Source organism: Linepithema humile, chromosome 1, assembly GCF_040581485.1.
Source record: "Linepithema humile isolate Giens D197 chromosome 1, Lhum_UNIL_v1.0, whole genome shotgun sequence".
NCBI classification, from domain to species: Eukaryota; Metazoa; Arthropoda; class Insecta; order Hymenoptera; family Formicidae; genus Linepithema; species Linepithema humile.
Window position 1 is genome coordinate 14,983,076 of NC_090128.1, and position 10,349 is coordinate 14,993,424.

A 10,349-nucleotide genomic window follows, 5' to 3' on the forward strand; every position below is an offset into this window, starting at 1 on the left:
CCTTAGATCGTGCTGCTCGAGTTTTTCTAAGTTCTTATTTCGCATTGCTCGCGAAATTCTATGTTCTTATTCGTTGAATATGGCTTCCCGACACTGCTGATTCTTTCGTACTGCTCCCTTTTTCATACTGCTGCACTGCTGATTTTTTCTATACTACTTCGCGGTGCCATCGGGTACCCTTTTTATAGGCAAAATAGGCGGGACTAAAGAAGACGTGAGGCGCGTGTCAAGGTTGATCTTTGTTCTTCGCAGTTCGATACGTGATCGGCGATGATATTCCTTTGTCGGCGAGTTGCATCAGTCAACCCTTCTCTGTGTTGAACTATATGCGTGATTTCGTAGAACGTCGCTGGACCTTCAATTTCTTTCGTCGCGTCTCGGATGTTTTATCTTGCAGGTGTTCATGAGTCATCGTATTAGCGGACGTCGATGTGTTCGATGATCTATTTTATGTTCCGATACGAAATATTTTATATCGTATTTCCTTATTTACAAACAATTATTAACACTTTAACATCATCTTGTTTGGATATTAACATTGCTCATTTTCAGATTCACAACGACATATAAGTTTGATCTTGGAAAAATTCCGTATTCCGCACTTAAAATTAATTATTGTTTATAAATTGTTAATATTTAACTTATTTTAACGGAATTTCATCGCATACAACAAAGCGCAACACTACAAATATATAGCTGTAAGTGTGTGTACAATAATTATTTATTATATGCGAGAAATTTATATTTATACTAATAATTCGGAAGCATCGACAGTGTATCTTAATTAAGAATAAAAAGATATATAGTTCTAAGTAATAATATATATTAATTTCCTTATCCTATCTTATGCTTTATAATATATATATATAACAATAAATAATTATTTTTAATAATTTCATAAAAATATTCTTATCTTATTCGCCTTCACTCGTTGGTTAAGTATTTCAAGTCAGTTGGTCGTTTAAAGTTAGCTGTGAAGGGGTCTATAGAGAGACATGTATAGATATATATATATATATATATAGCATATGTGAAAAAGGCGATTTTGTTTCGAGGGCTACAGGTTAAGTGTTAGCACTTAGGTCGAATCTTTTCACGTAGGCAACTTTCATTTTACGTCTTCTGACGAAGGGAATTCAAATTGGGCCTTCATACAGGCTCTTTCATAGAGTTGCACTTTTAAGGTAGTACTATAAAGTTATACTACAGCTTTAATTAGTCAAGTTTTTAATTAGAGTTAATTAGTAAGATATTATTGAAGAATATTGGGTGATCCCGTATTTAAAAGTGGTTCTCAAAGTTTGAAGTCTGTAGTTAAATTCACTTTTGAGTTATTCGCGATTTTGTGTGAAATATGGATTTATAGATATAAGTGCGAAAATAATTTTAGATTCCGTTATACTTATCATAGGACGTTCGGGATTGATTCTATCAGATCGGCGTCGCGAATTTACATACTATAATTTATTTATAAAAATTAAAGTATTATTTATTATTATTCTCATACCAAAAAGGTGTTTATTTTAAATTTATAATAATTAATTTAAACATTCTTTCTTGGTTTCAATAACTAATTAATATACAGTTTATTGACAAGATATTATTTTTAATCCAACTGTTCTAGTAAATCTTTTATTCAATAATTCAAATGTTCAGCTCTTGTGCTTGCATTCACAGGTACAGTCTGAGCAAGTATTATTTTTAAACTAGTGTAATCGCTTATTTCTCGTTTGTTATTCAATTATTTAAAAGTTTTACTAGTTTATTAATTTAGAATTAATTAATTATTAATTTATTTCAGCAATTTTTACGGTTTATTAGGGTCAAAATATTAAAATAAATTATTTCTTAGCGGACACTTGTCGACCGGTTTTAAGGTAGCTGTACCTCGCTGCCAGAGGGCGGCTAGGTAAGTCACTTGTTGCTTGCGTGCACGCAAAGAGAATATTAAGAATATTTCCTTCGTGATTCCTTGGAAAACGGTAAGTTATTGAAAATTTTGACTTTTACCATTATTATTGTTATTTTTTATAGATTATTTTAACGCATAGTGGTTTTCCAAAAATGTCGATATCTCGCGAACGGGACGTCGTAGCGATGTATTATAAACACTAATATCCTTAATCCAGCTTGAATATTCGAATTATTGAGTTTTACTAAAAATTTTGAGTTTGCTATAAATCGGAAACGTTTAGAGATAACTATTTTGAGTTTGGTCCGTAAAGTTCGCTTTAGTTGTGAGATTATTCTGGCAATAAAAAATTTTGAAAATTTTAAAAATTAAAATTTTTGAGTTTTTGTAAAATTTAATAATTCGTTTTATTTTCAGGTAAATTCAATCTAGAGGCAATACTAATTCATTTTTGACTGTTTTCAGATTATCAAGGCCATGGAACAACGCGGGGTTGAATTGACTTTAATTGCGTCGGTCGGGGAGGGGGACTCCAGAAGGGTCCTCCTCCTTGCCACGTACATTGACTCGGAAGACCGGGGCATGCTGGTACTCCAGCTCCCGGAGACAATCGACAATCAAGAGGGAGTCACGCTGGTAGAGGCCGTAAGGACTCTTACACGGGGTATTGAGGAGCATTTTGAAGATCCGATGGAGGAGCTGCTGATCGAGCCAGTGGAAGAGCCGTTTATCGAACCGGCGGAAGAGCCGATCGCGGGGCCAGCAGAAAGGCCGAATTTTTGGGAACGCGTATGGCGCTTAATCAGGAGATTTCTACTGTTTTAAAGAGAGAGAAAGAGAGAGAGAGAGAGAGCTATTTGTATTATATTGTTATTCGCTTTTATATTTTTATAGTTTAGTTTTTTTTTTGTATTATTATTTTATATTGAATATTTAATTTTATTACTCTTTTTATAAAATATATCGCATGTATTTTTATTATTATTTTTGTTTATTTTGTATTATATATTTTAGAATATATATATATATTTATTGTTCAAACCGATTAATTTAATCACCTTTCTCCAATAATATTAACTTTGCGTTAGTTTTTAAGCGCGTTAAAATTAAATTTCAAGTAATTGCGATATTGTTAAAGATCGTAAATTGTAATTGCCTGCGTTGTACATTTTATATGAACACATAACGGTGGTTGCAGTGTAAGATTTTGTCGATGATTCGAATTGCTTCCTATACATTAAGGCTAGAAATCTGTTATTAGAATTTTATAATTTTCTCAATGTATTCCAATAGGTCTGTTTGATATTTAAGTTGATTATGCATTTTTTATTTTAATTATTACTTCTAGTTATCTTGAGTTACCGCGTTTACATGTATTACTGCGCGCCACTTTGTTTTGTTTCCGTCACGCGTCGCGCACGGCAAGAAGAAGAGCCGAGTCAGTCGGTCGCACGTAGCCAGCCATAACATAATAAAGGCAGCTATCAAGCATTCATAACCAATAAAAAAGTGTTTTTTTATTTCGAACCAGTGCATATATACATACTGTTCTCATTACGGAACATGGTCCTTCGAGCCGGATATCTTGTCAAACAGTGATATTCGGTAGAAAATACAGAAAGTTGCAACGAAGTGCAGCCTACATGGCGGCCGTATAGCACGTCAAGCCTCAACGGGCACGTGTTCACAAGCATCGCATATAATTGAGTACGATCAAGAAAATTGATCGTCTGCTTGCTTTCTTCACTCCGTCAAACGTCGTGGACAGGATTCAAGCGAATCATAGCAAGCGTGAAAAAGAAAAGGACGCCGAATAACGAATGTCGGCAACGAACAATCGAGCGACTTCCACGTGGATCGCGGCACGGACAATAGCTGTAAAGGGTAAGTCTCCAATCATTCGTTACCTTTACCTTTCCTTATCTCCTGAATTGAGTATTGCATGATGACGGAATTAAAAAGACTCAAGCAAACGCGAGGCGTATTGAGATCAACGCTAACACGAGCAGCTACATTTTTTGATTCAGATAACGCACGACAAGTAATTTTGCCACAATTACGCGAACGTAAGGACAAAATTGCGCGAACATGGGATCAATTTAATGACATACAGACGATGATCGAATCAATTGAAGAGGAAAACGATGCATCACAAGATCGTAGTGAATTCGAGGAAACATATTTCGATATTGTATCCAGGTTCGATCAATTGATAATCGAGCGCGAGGTTATGGACGCACCAAGACAAGGACCTCAACAACCGACGAATAGTTTACGATTACCAAAAATCGAACTGCCTACATTTTCCGGAAGTTACGAGGAATGGTACACTTTCCACGACACCTTTCAGTCGTTGATCCACAACGTTCCTACAATATCAAGTATTCAAAAGTTCCACTATCTTCGATCCGCACTTCGAGGCGACGCCGCGACGGTCATACAATCCCTCGAGGTATCTGCAGCCAACTATCAGGAAGCGTGGCAAATGCTCACAGCTCGATATGACAATAAACGATTAATCATTCAAAAACATATTAAAGCAATTTTTGAGCTAGCTATCATCACAAAAGAAAGTCATGTGGCTCTACGGGCGCTCTGTGACGGCGTTCTAAAGCACGTACGCGCATTAAGGGCATTAGGCCGCTCAACCGATCAATGGGGAGACTTATTAGTCTACATAATCACAAGCAAACTTGACACCAACACCAACAAGGAATGGGAGAACAGCCTTTCCGAAGCAGAATTCCCAACCATGCAAAATTTAATAGAGTTTCTGGAAAGACGATGCCACACGCTCGAAGTTATTCAAAAAAGGGCACAACCTGCTATTGCAGCCAACGTTGATCGAAATCGACACTCTAGAGTCTCATCAAATGTCTCTACGCAAAGAAAGGAGTGTCCCATTTGCCACGGCGAGCATCTCGCATTCGCATGCGAAACGTTTTTAAAAATGGCAGTTCCCGATCGCATAGCTTCGGTCAAAAATAATAAATTATGCCTCAATTGCATCAGGTCAACGACACATCAAGCTAAAGATTGTACTTCGGGAGGATGCAAGAAGTGCAACAAGAAACACAACACCCTGCTGCATTTGATGGCCGCTGAGACTACTCGAGAGACATCGGACAAGGAAAGGAGCACGGCTATCAAACCTGCAAATAATAAGATAACTCTCACTTCATCTTTGTCATCAGGCACGCCGATTTGCGATAGTCTTAAGAAGCACACTTGGTTATCTACAGCTGTCGTCTGGGTCTTAAATTATAAAAACGAATGGTCAACATGCAGGGTCTTATTAGATGCCGGCTCTGAAGTGAATTTCGCGACAAGGAATCTAAGTAAAAAGCTGGGACTCACACGGCACAACGTTAGCGTCCCTGTGGTGGGCGTCAACCAGATTATTAGCCAAGTTAAAGACATGATTAAAATATCAATTCGTTCGAGATTTTATGAATATCAAAAAAACATTAATTGTTTAATATTACAGCGAATAACTGATCCTATTCCTTCGATTTCAGCTGGCGAGCACAATTTTAACATTTCGCCAAACCTACGTCTCGCCGATTCAGATTTTCATGTCTCAGCAGATGTGGACCTACTGTTGGGCGCTGAAGTTTTTTGGAACATTTTGTGTGTCGGCCAAATCAAAGCCACAATAGAGCATCCAGTCCTGCAAAAGACTCTTCTTGGTTGGATTTTGGGTGGAACGACCGCTCAATTACAATTTCGCAACGAGAAGCGCACGTTATGTCATTTAATCACAAATCAAGAACTCGATGAAAGCTTAACCAATGTAACGTCTCGCGATAGTATGCCGCTGCCACCAATTTTATTTTTAATGTATCTATTGTTTTGTATGTTGCAGATGGCGATGCACCTCGATGCTCGACCGTTACTTCCTACACGGATGTCGTGCCTCGGCGGACTCCGTTAGGTTCTTCTTATCTGAGTGTACCTCAGTCACGCAGAATAAGGGTGCTCTCAATTTTTGAGGCTACCTGCTGGGCCGGCAATACCTCGGGACTCGAGAGCTTAAGAAGGTAGAGGCGGTCCGTGAGTGCGAGAACGGGGACGGTTATTGTATCAATAAACGAAATAAAATTAATAGAGTTGTAATTTACTTATATAATATTCCACTTCCCTGTCCACTGCTAGAGTATCAAAATCGTTGTTTGTAGGTACGTTATACGTCGGTAAACTGTCGGTAAATGACTTTCCTGCTACACCTGCGATCGAATTATAAGGGCTAACATCGGCAGAAGTACTACACGTCGGTTGTACGTTGATAGTTGAGTTTCCTTTATTCGCGATTAAAGTATTATAAATTCCATCAATTACGCGGTCTGTCGTTTGGTTATCGGTGTGTAATTCTTCTATTATATCATCAATAGTTATTAATTGTGGAGTCGTCAATGTGAGAAGGACTTCTTGTAATTCGGATTCTAATGGATCGATTTTAATCTGACTTGTATGTTGTACGTAAGTAGACAAGTCGTCGTAATTTATAAATGCTGGCGTCGTAGAATCAAGTTTTAGTTCGGTATAGAAATCTATTTCAGCTATATTATCTTCAAGAGTTATCTGTTCGATTGTAGAGTTTATAATTATTTCCGGTTTGATAATATTATGATGTTCCGATTTAATTATTTGTTCTTTCCTATCTCTGTCTTCGATGTCCCGTAAAATGTCATATGCGTTTGCTTGAATGGGAATATCTATCAATTCTGAAATTAATGCTTCGAAAGCTATTAATTGCTTCTGTGAAAGTTGACTCGATTTCCGATGTTTCTTTGCTACGCGGAGCTTAGATCTTTGCAATTTATAAGTTTTTCGTTTCTTATGGCGTCTAATTGTGTCGATAGTCTTTGTCATTTAGTAGCGCGTTAATATGTCAAACGGAAGAAAATAATGTATCACTTGGTTAACAGACAATTATGAAAGTAACTTACTTGGTTCTCAATTCCGTGGCGTTGATCTTACTCGCTGTGATTGTAAGAATTTCAATTATCGTATATCGTGATCAAAATAAAAGGAATTTAATATATAGAAAAATTATGTTAGTCGGTGTAAATGCGCGTGTGCGTGCGTAATAAAAGATTAAAGTTAGATAATTTTGTCACTCGGTTTCTTGATGTAGAAATTTTATATTAACTTGTACGATTGGGTTATGTTCACCATTGATTCTCATGTTTCAATTAATTTGCATTTATTTGTTAGTGCTGATTTTACAATAAAGGATTCCGGACTTACAGATTTTTGTTTTGATTCCGCTGTGTTCGCTCGGTTTCTTAGAGTACGATGTTCCTGTTGATCGGTCGTTGACTGACTCGTAGCTGCTTCCTGATGATGATGATCCGTCGGCTGAAAGGAGAGGTTCCCGTTCTGATGTGTCTTCTGTTGAGTTCCTTGGTTTCTTGAAATTTAGTAGTGGCTTCGTAAGTTGTTGACTTGTAGATGGTATAAATTTTCCTTGCCAAATTCCCATAAATAATTTCGAGTTCCATAAATTTTATGTTAAACTTTGAAGTAGCGATTGGTTGATATAGTTGTAATGGCAGTATGTCGATTAAATTTTAATGTTCAGCTTGAGTATGGTTCCTTGATTTCTTCTTTATGCACTTCTTGCGTTATTTTTCTATGTTCTCATTTCGCATTGCTCGCAAAATTCTATGTTCTTATGTAGTGCTTCGTAAAAATTCTAAGTCCTTAGATCGTGCTGCTCGAGTTTTTCTAAGTTCTTATTTCGCATTGCTCGCGAGATTCTATGTTCTTATTCGTTGAATATGGCTTCCCGACACTGCTGATTCTTTCGTACTGCTCCCTTTTTCATACTGCTGCACTGCTGATTTTTTCTATACTACTTCGCGGTGCCATCGGGTACCCTTTTTATAGGCAAAATAGGCGGGACTAAAGAAGACGTGAGGCGCGTGTCAAGGTTGATCTTTGTTCTTCGCAGTTCGATACGTGATCGGCGATGATATTCCTTTGTCGGCGAGTTGCATCAGTCAACCCTTCTCTGTGTTGAACTATATGCGTGATTTCGTAGAACGTCGCTGGACCTTCAATTTCTTTCGTCGCGTCTCGGATGTTTTATCTTGCAGGTGTTCATGAGTCATCGTATTAGCGGACGTCGATGTGTTCGATGATCTATTTTATGTTCCGATACGAAATATTTTATATCGTATTTCCTTATTTACAAACAATTATTAACACTTTAACATCATCTTGTTTGGATATTAACATTGCTCATTTTCAGATTCACAACGACATATAAGTTTGATCTTGGAAAAATTCCGTATTCCGCACTTAAAATTAATTATTGTTTATAAATTGTTAATATTTAACTTATTTTAACGGAATTTCATCGCATACAACAAAGCGCAACACTACAAATATATAGCTGTAAGTGTGTACAATAATTATTTATTATATGCGAGAAATTTATATTTATACTAATAATTCGGAAGCATCGACAGTGTATCTTAATTAAGAATAAAAAGATATATAGTTCTAAGTAATAATATATATTAATTTCCTTATCCTATCTTATGCTCTATAATATATATATATAACAATAAATAATTATTTTTAATAATTTCATAAAAATATTCTTATCTTATTCGCCTTCACTCGTTGGTTAAGTATTTCAAGTCAGTTGGTCGTTTAAAGTTAGCTGTGAAGGGGTCTATAGAGAGACATGTATAGATATATATATATATATATATATATATATATATATATATATAGCATATGTGAAAAAGGCGATTTTGTTTCGAGGGCTACAGGTTAAGTGTTAGCACTTAGGTCGAATTTTTTCACGTAAGCAACTTTCATTTTACGTCTTCTGACGAAGGGAATTCAAATTGGGCCTCCATACAGGCTCTTTCATAGAGTTGCACTTTTAAGGTAGTACTATAAAGTTATACTACAGCTTTAATTAGTCAAGTTTTTAATTAGAGTTAATTAGTAAGATATTATTGAAGAATATTGGGTGATCCCGTATTTAAAAGTGGTTCTCAAAGTTTGAAGTCTGTAGTTAAATTCACTTTTGAGTTATTCGCGATTTTGTGTGAAATATGGATTTATAGATATAAGTGCGAAAATAATTTTAGATTCCGTTATACTTATCGTAGGACGTTCGGGATTGATTCTATCAGATCGGCGTTGCGAATTTACATACTATAATTTATTTATAAAAATTAAAGTGTTATTTATTATTATTCTCATACCAAAAAGGTGTTTATTTTAAATTTAAAATAATTAATTTAAACATTCTTTCTTGGTTTCAATAACTAATTAATATACAGTTCATTGACAAGATATTATTTTTAATCCAACTGTTCTAGTAAATCTTTTATTTAATAATTCAAATGTTCAGCTCTTGTGCTTGCATTCACAGGTACAGTCTGAGCAAGTATTATTTTTAACTAGTGTAATCGCTTATTTCTCGTTTGTTATTCAATTATTTAAAAGTTTTACTAGTTTATTAATTTAGAATTAATTAATTATTAATTTATTTCAGCAAATTTATACGGTTTATTAGGGTCAAAATATTAAATTAATTATTTCTTAGCGGACACTTGTCGACCGGTTTTAAGGTAGCTGTACCTCGCTGCCAGAGGGCGGCTAGGTAAGTCACTTGTTGCTTGCGTGCATGCAGAGAGAAAGTATTAAGAAGAATATTATTTCTTTTGTAATTTTCTTGGAAAGGGTAAGTTATTGAAAATTTTGACTTTTACCATTATTATTGTTATTTTTTATAGATTATTTTAACGCATAGTGGTTTTTAAAAAATGTCGATATCTCGCGAACGGGACGTCGTAGCGATGTATTATAAACAATAATAACCTTAATCCAGCTTGAATATTCGAATTATAGTTTTACTAAAAATTTTGAGTCTACTATAAATCGGAAACGTTTAGAGATAACTATTTTGAGTTCGGTCCGTAAGGTTTGCTTTAGTTGTGAGATTATTCTGGCAATAAAAAATTTTGAAAAATTTAAATTTTAAAATTTTTGAGTTTTTGTAAAATTTAATAATTCGTTTTATTTTCAGGTAATTTTAATCTAGGGGCATTACTAACTCGTTTTTGATTGTTTTCAGATTTTCAAGGTCATGGAGCAACGCGGCATAGAACTGACGATAATAGCATATGTCGGGGAGGAGGGCTCCAGGAGAATCCTCCTCTTTGGCACGTACGCGGATATGGGAGACAGGGCGCGAGTAATCCTTCAACTTCCCGAGGCTGTTGCATGGGAAGATGGAAATTCACTTGTAGAGGCGATGAGGACCTTTACAAGAGGAATCGAAGAGCAATTCGAGGATCCGATGGAAGAGCCGGCTGAGGCTCAAAATCCTGAGCCTGCCGAGGGGCTCGTTGAGCCGAATTTCTGGGAGCGAGCCCGCGTTTTAGTTAGATCTATTATTCGTTTCATC